The sequence below is a fragment of the Sciurus carolinensis genome, chromosome 10 (genome assembly GCF_902686445.1).
Source record: "Sciurus carolinensis chromosome 10, mSciCar1.2, whole genome shotgun sequence".
Taxonomy (NCBI): domain Eukaryota; kingdom Metazoa; phylum Chordata; class Mammalia; order Rodentia; family Sciuridae; genus Sciurus; species Sciurus carolinensis.
Window position 1 is genome coordinate 117,677,908 of NC_062222.1, and position 8,811 is coordinate 117,686,718.

Consider the following 8,811-nt stretch of genomic DNA (forward strand, 5'->3'; position numbering starts at 1 on the left):
TGTCTGGATCACTACAGTATGGTGATTTTAGGTCCTTTGAGTATAAACCACGGAGTGGGATAGCCGAGTCAAATGGTGGCTCCATTCCACGTTTTCTGAGGAATCCCCTACTACCTTCCATAATGGTTGTACTGATTTGCATTCCCACTAGGAATGTATGAGTGTACCTTTTTCCCCACATCCTCACTGACACTTATTATTGTTAGTATTCTTGATAAGTGCCATTCTGACTGGAGTGAGATGAAATCTTAGAGTAGTTTTGATTTGCCCTCTTTATATTTTATTTTGAAACTCTCACTAAGTTGCTGAGGCTGGCTTTAAACTGATCCTCTTGCCTCAGTTTCCCAAGCTGCTAGGATTATAGAAGTATTCCACTGTGCCTAGCTTATTTTGTTTTTTAATCCTGAGTTGAATATAAAGTTTAAAATTTTGAGAAACCATCTGAGAAGTTAAAGGATTTTTTTCCCATTAACTAATTTAGTGAAGGGAAATCACCTTTCTCAAAATGTAAACATGTTTCACTCTTTGTATAAACTTTAATTTTTTTGGAAATTTCTAATCATATTATGTTTTTCATTTTTTTATGTGTTTTCATCTTATTTTTAAACAAATTTCATTGCAGTCAACACAAGTTTAAACTGAATCTTACAATTTCTAAAGTTGACTTTTTTTAGTAAATGCTCACTTTGATCATACATATTTCATGTATTTTCTCCAACTACTGGGTACAAATTCTATGTGATTTTTTTGTTATTATTATTTTTTTGTTCAAATTATGTGTAGTCCTTTTGAATTTTATCTGTTTGTTCACTTAATTATCATGAAAAATGTGTTGAAGTCTCCAAAAAAAATAACTGTTGGTCAGTTTTTCTTTGGAGTTACATTTTTACATCATATACGTTGAGGCTATGATAAGGTCATACAAGTGTAGATTTTTATAGTTCTTGTTGAATTATACTTATTGTTGGTATGAAATAAGTATGGTTGTTTTGGAAATACCTTTGGTTGCAAAGCCTGTTTTGCCTGATTTTTCAGGTTACTTCTTCTCTTTGGGTAATTTCCTATGACCTTATTTGCATTCATGTTTCTTCCAAACTTTCCACTCTTTAATGTTTCAGATTGTCTCCTATATAGAGAATACAAGTGGAAGATCTTTAAAAATGGAGGTGAGATGCCTGTGTGTTTGGTGATGTGTGCAGGTGTTCTAGCAAGTGTCTGGGGGCCTGGGAAACAGGGCTGGCCCAGTGTCATTCAGAGCCCTAGACAGTGGAAACTGACGGATTTCAAAGATTTGAGGAATACAGTTTCTCATTTTCACATTTCAAAGCTATGCATATGATGGAGCCTTGATGGGAATAGAGAAGATGTGGGCACAAGCATATGACCCACTGATGAGGTCACTGCACTTATTTAAGAGCTATCCTTCAGATTAAAATGAGAGAATTGAATAGACCCAGTTACCCACATACTACTGAGGAAATTTCCAAGTTAAACACAATAATAACAAAAATACATTTTCACTTTGACAGTTACACATCCCTGTACCCTTAAGAAAGCAGTTGTGGATGGTATCCTTCAATCTTGCTCCACTTTGTCTTCAGTTGACTCTGTGCAGTTTCCTAATACAGAGACCAAGTCAGAGATGATTTGGTTGCTCTCTCTAGCTTCTCCCTGTGGACTCCTGATGTGAGGTTGAAAAGCCTACAGCTTTTATGACATCATCTTTGCCCTCATATAGTCCCTGACTTTACTTGAAAACAGAATTCAACTATGTCAAGAGAAATGCTTTACAGGCTTCTGTTGGTTTGATTTCTTCCATCTATCTCTGACTCCTCAAACAGTTAGAAAGATACTTCTGTCCAGGAAAGGAGTATCCTGTCCATGTACACTAATGCTACCTTGCAGAAACATGTTGCTATCAAGATAACTTGAGTTGTGTACATGTAGCAAAGCAGAAACTGCTTCTTGGTTATGCAACACCATCTAACACTTGGAGCAGAGTCCCAGGATATTAGAACAGGAATAGTAAGTCATCTTCAGCTGAGCTAAATCTGATGCATATTTCCTGGGCAAGAGAAATTGGAAAGATTTATTCCACACTTTAAATCTTAGAAAATATCTCATTTCAGCTTTTTGTCATAGATACTGAAAATGAAAAGTATGAAAAATTCTTACAGACTAATTTTTTTTTCCTAAAATGGGTACTTAGAAGCTTTAACTCTTATGTGACTATATTTGGAGACAAAGCCTTTAAAAAAGGAAATTAAGGTTAAAGGAAGATGAAAGGTTGGGCCCCTACTCTAGTGTGCCTGGTGTCAGAAGCAGAAGGGGAAGGATGAGGAGAAAGAGAAGAAGGAGAAGAGGAGGAGAACATGAGGAGAGGAGAGGCAGGATGAAGAGGAGGAGGAGGAGGAGGAGGGAAAAGGTCAGGTGATCCATCCATCTGCAAGCCAAGCAGAGAGGTCATGGAAGAAATCAACTCTGCTGATACTTTAATGTTGAAATTTTAGGTTCCAAAGTTTTGTGAAAATAAATTTCTGTTATTTAAGCCATCCAATCTGTGGTATTTGGCATGACAGTCCTAGCCAACTAGTACAGAAACCTAATGTTTTCAGAGTACTAATTAAAGAAAAATGCACCACCATTATGGTGTTTAGGAATCCTTTATGTGGTTTTTTGGAAGTTAGACTGACAGTCTCATACTGCAATGTGGTTTGCACACACATGCATTATATTTATACTATTCTTTATCTACAAATGAATAAGAAGCCAGAAATTGTGCTGATACTTTTAATACTAGATTGTATTATTATGGAAATTCCAATTACTTCTCTGATGCTGATGACAGTAAATTCCAAAAGCATAAACCTCTTGACATTACTTGAGACTAAAAACCAAAACTCTGAATGTATAGCCAGTCAACAGTACTCAAATATAAAAATTTCAATTGTGATGAATAAATCCAGTGTTCAATGAGGTAAGAAAGAAAGTGGGCGTTACTAGTCTAACATTAGAAGGCTTACTCTCTGGTAAAAGAAATTCACTTTATGTTGGTAATACAAAGCCATCTAACAAAAAGGACTTTTTTTCTTCACCCACCACCTTTTCTAAGTATATCTAGTATGGCTTCTGCTTATTTTTCTGTTATTATATTTTTACTGAGAGACTATTAGTCATCATTCCATTATACTCCAACATCAGTCATACCTTTAGACTTGTCAAGTTTAGATTTTTATTTCTTGTATTGCTTTTAATACCCACCAGTACTTTTGTCTTATAATTTTGGACATTCTCACTTCATCCTAAAGAGCAATAGGTAAGTCTTTCTCAACCACCAGACCCTTAAGAAAGTATTTCTCATGTTAGGCCATTGAGCAACAAGAGTACGACCAATAGAAGTGAAATTTTTGGTATCACTTACAGACTAAAAAGAAACATCCTCTGAAGTAGAAGATGTATATATATACATTCATTTATACATATAAATTCACTGAAAATACTAGAGAAAAATATTTCAAGAAGATTGTTTCTATACAAAAGCATACATTGCTTCCGTCAAGTGAGGCTCTCGTAGAGTGACAAATAACATCTCCAAGTACATTATTTAGCGTCCTTTATTCCTATTTTCTTTCACTCCCATATGATTAGAAGTAAATGTTTATATCTAGATATTCAGGTATTTTAAATTTTGAATTAATGTTATGTCTATACTGCATGTTAGCCATTAAAAAGTAGATGCTATTTCTAGAGGCTTTTGCTTCTAACAAATAATCTGAAAAATTTAGCAAATTTAAGGGATTACTAATTAATTATCCTATTTATCACCTCTTAGATTGACCAGCCCATGAAATACAATATAATTATTATTCTCAGAATTCAGAATACAGTAGGTAAGGTAGTCCAACAAATAGGTAATCAAAAATACATAAAACAAAAATACTCCGGTAAGAGCAGTAACAGGTAAAGCATGTGATAGTTTGATAACTTGTAGGACAGGCATCTAACACAGTCAGCATATTTGAAATTAGGGAAAATGTTGCAAAGTTAATGATTTATAGGAATTAGCTTAAGAAGAGTGTATATGTTTGTATGGGGCAGAAAGAACACATTGAAGAAATAGTAAATATCATGCTCATATCCCAGAGAATTTTCTTTTTAGTCTGTAAGTGATACCAAAAATTTCACTTCTATTGGTCGTACTCTTGGTATGATTTACCACTATTCCCAGTGCTTTTTGATTTTTATTTTGAGACAGGGTCTCTCTAAGTTGCTGAGGTCCTTTCTAAGTTGCTGAGGCTGGCCTTGAACTTCTGATTAGGTGATTTTTTTTTTTCAATATGTATTGTGACTTCAATAACATTAACAAAAAGATGATAACAGAAAATAAGAAACAGTTGATTTTAAAAAGAAATGAGAGTATGTTGTGAAGGGAGCTAAGAAAAAAATCAGAAGACTATTTTAACAAAAGTCAGAAATATTATATTGATATCCTTAGAAACCTTAAAAGCAGATATAGTATTTATGGTATTTAAATATCATGGACACCATACATACAGTATTTCAGAAAGTAAATAAAATAGTAAAATTGCTAACATAATTTAGAATGACTGAAAATTCAATATATTGATAATTGATAATCCGCCTAGCTGGGAGTGTAGCTGAGCATTTGAGTGTATGACCAGCTTGTCCAAGGTCCAGGGTTCCATTTCCAGCACTGAGAAAAGAACAAAAAAAAAAAAAAAAGAGAGAGAAAAAAATTCTTCCATGAGAAAAGGAAACTGAGTGAATTCCCATAAGTATATATTTTAAAAATTACACCAGAATAATTCTCATATGGGTTAAACTTTATAGTTGGTGTATACATTAGTAAGTTCTTAACAAAAAAATTCATGAAACTCAATAGATTAAAAACCATGACTGTCTTGTTAGCTCATGATTCTATGGGATTTCTATCTTGTTAGCTTAGGATTTTGTGGGTTTTCGTTGTGGTCGTACTCTCTATGTAAACTTAGCTGAAATCTGTTTGGTGTTTTATGTGTCTATGGTCTGCTGGAAGGTTGATTGGCAGCAGAATGTGTAGGATGTCTTGCATGTCTATCAACTGGCAAACTCCAGTGTAATGTTTGACTGTTAACTTGGGCACCTCAGTTGTAGTGCAGGAGGCAAGTTAAATTTTGCTGAAAGTGATTTCAGGATTCTAAGTGCAATAATGTGGATGCCCCAATGTGCAAACACTGTTCAAATTTCTGTTTCCATTACATTGCTATTTCTCCCTTTGCCAAGACAGGTTACATAACCAAAAAGGATAAGGAAACTTGTAAGATCACATTGCAGGGGTGTGGTTGGAGGGGAAGTAATTTTTGCTTACAATATGTTAGACTCTTAGCTCATGAAACAACAAATCACATAACAGCAGTACTGAAATATAGTCCATAAATATAATGTTTGGTTGAATTAGTACATCATGATATAAAAACATACGACACATTCAATAAAGCAAAACACTTTTCCCTACAAATCTAGTAGGAATCACCAGTTTGGGTTGTTTATATTGTTCCTAATAAAATGAAGATCTAGCTGGAATTGGAGTGGTCTAACTTAAAAAAAACAATATGAGTTGTAGGACTGCTCAGCAGAGTCAGATATGCATGATTTCAGAGTCATGAAAATTGGCACATGAAGAAAAAAAAAAAAATAGACCTAAACCGCACCTCTCTTCCTCACTTAGAAACAAGGCATAGTAAACATGTACCATGTGGTATACACCATATACTCCCTCTTTCTTCCTTCCCCTTTTGTCTCAACATCTCCTCTCTCGCTTTGTTATTTTTCTAAGTGCAAATAAGCAATTTTGAACAATTAACAAGAGGAAAATATAGTGTAACTGTAGCAAAAACCCCCCAAAAATCTCAGGCTGAGAATAATAAGATTGAATCAAAAAGGAAAATGCAAGTCTAAGGACCAAAGTCTAGAAAGAGTCTAGAAGAGTCCATTAAAATAATTTTCAGAGGATAGGAATAAGTATTTAGATTTAATAATAAAGTCAAATACCCTCTTTTTCTGAACTAATAATAAAATGTGGCAAACTTGAAAAATTCAAGGGGAAAAAATGAAATGTGTTGTTTATAGTTAGATAGCTCTAATGAAACTATACCAGTTTTACAACTCTTCTGTAAAACCAAAATTATCTCAAAGTTAAGTAAAAATATTCCTTTGAAGTTGTCAAAATGTAGCATCTAACAATGACATATTAGGTATATAAAAACATGAACAAGACAAAATTGTGCCAGATGGTTAAGGTGAAGGAATTTCTATTAATACATAATAGATATACCAATAAATAAACCAGGAATTGCAATATTCAGAATAGTACATGTTAGATTTCACAACAAAATTAATGGGAAAATGTTATAAATTACACATAAAACTTGATTACATATATAATTTGAAATACAAATAAGCATATAGGAGCTTCATATGAAAATACAACATTGTGTCACTGACTTTTTTTAAATTATAATTTATACATTACAATTTATAAATTACAATTTATAAAGAACTCACAGTAGGACACACAGTTGATGTATGGTAAATAGGCTTTATATTCTTAGTTCTGAGAACTTAGACAAAATTCATGTAAAGAAGGAGACAGACATCATTACCCTATGTACATGGTGTGAATCTACATTGTGTAAAACCATAGAAACGAAAAGGTGTACCCAATTTGTATACAATGAACCAATATGCAGTCTGTAAAAACAAAAATAAATAAAATTTAAAATAAAGGTAGGAAAATCTAAAAAATCTTCTTAAAAGTATTGAACATGTATGTCTATTTGTATTTCAGTTCTGTTTCACTCAGAAAAATAAAGCAATCTGGTATCCCCAAAATAAGAAATTCTGCAGAGTTTACCCAGATTACTGATTACCCAGATGATTAACAAACTTAGAAGGTGGACAGTGATTACTAAGCAATTCAGGAGAGGAAGAATCAGTCACCACCTCAGGAGATGACTGGGCTCAGATTAGGAAGATTGCCAGAAGCCACAACACAGGACAGAGAACAAAATGGAGAGACTATTTTTTTGGATCCTAGGATCTTAGTTGGACTAAATCTGAGACTATCTGCTTATACAAAATGAGAGGGAGAAACAGACCCTGATTCTCTTTTGTACTTCATACTCCAGTCTCTCACCTGTGCCTCTCCTTGGCCCATTCTTGTCAGAAGTCAGTTAGAAACAATAGCAAAAAAAGTGAACTTTTCTAGTGAAAGGTGAGCAATTGGATTTGAAGGCAAATCTCCCATGATTCCCTTGATAAATATATGCTCACATATGTTTGTGTACTCAGTACATTCTATACAACACAAAATAGTCTCAAATTGAACTATAAGAAAACCAATAGGGGTTAGAGATATAGCTTGGTTGGCAGAGTGCTTGCCTCCCAAGCACAAGGTCCTGGGTTCAATCCCCAGCACCACCAAAAAGAAAAAAAGTAAATAAGTAAATGTAATTTAAGTTTTGCTCCAAGATATAAACATTTCCCAGTAATAGAGCAAAATTGAAAATCACGAAATAAAATTTGTTATTTTAAGTTTTCTAAATGTGAAGAATAGGCATAGATTGAAAGTTATGGAAGCAAAAGACAAATGTTTTGGCTGTATATGATGGCACACGCCTGTAAACCCAGTGACTCAGGGGGCTGAAGCAGGAAGATTAAAGTTCAAGACCACTCTCAGCCATTTAAGGAGATCCTAAGCAACTTTTAGAGACTGTCTCAAAATAAAATTAAATAAATAAGAAGAGGGCTGTGGATATACCTCAGCGATAAAGTACACCTGAGATCAATCCTTAGCATCCTCTCTGCAGAAAGACAAATGTTTTAACTTACCTGTAAGGGAACTTTATATAATTTGTAATGGGAACTAGCTAATCTGTAAATAGACATTGTGGGAATTCTTCCTGATCTACTTGATCACTTTTAATACCATTATACCCCGCACCTCAAATTATGAAAATTTCACCTCGGAAGTCCATACTTCAGACTTAGAGAGCTGCCCTAGTTCTATTGGATGCGCTTATGTGATATACATGGGGTTTTATGATCCCATATCTCTTGGAAGGTTTTTAAAAGATGTTTGATATGCTGGAACATCAGAACCCAATAGTCTTGTCTTGAGTTGCCTCAAATCCAAGGTATAATTGCCTGGTAAGAGTTTCCCTAAAAGATCTATGCTCTGTGGGAATTCGTGTTAATATTCTCATTGCTCGGCTTCTTCCCCTCCATGTTTAATTTGTTCATCTTTTACTGATATCTCTCTGAAACATTCCCTGAGCATGTCACTTGCATTCGAAATAACATGAATTCCCATTTCCAATTTTGCATCTGGGGAATGCAATCCCTAAAACAGTATGGTTGATATGAAGGTAGGCGTAGTGGGTAATGGGTGGTCAGATGGGGCCTGCTTAATAATAAGTAGCTCTGGATGACAACCCTCCCACAAAGGTGTAAAAGGAGAGGTATACAGAGAATGCTGAAAAATCATTGAGTCTAAACAGATGACTCAAGAATAACAAACGATTTTCTTTACTTTATTCTATTTTATCTTTCCTTTCAGAAAAGTTGCTTCGGTTATAACATAGTAAACGGATAAACGGATGAGGAAAGGACTAGATTAGATTGAAGAATACAATGTAAGAGGTTATTGCTGACATTTGGATGAGAAATGATAGTAAATTCAAGTAGCTTTGTTGACACAGAGAAGTGAATTCAAGAGATGCAAATGAATTGATTTCACAGGAATTGATCATA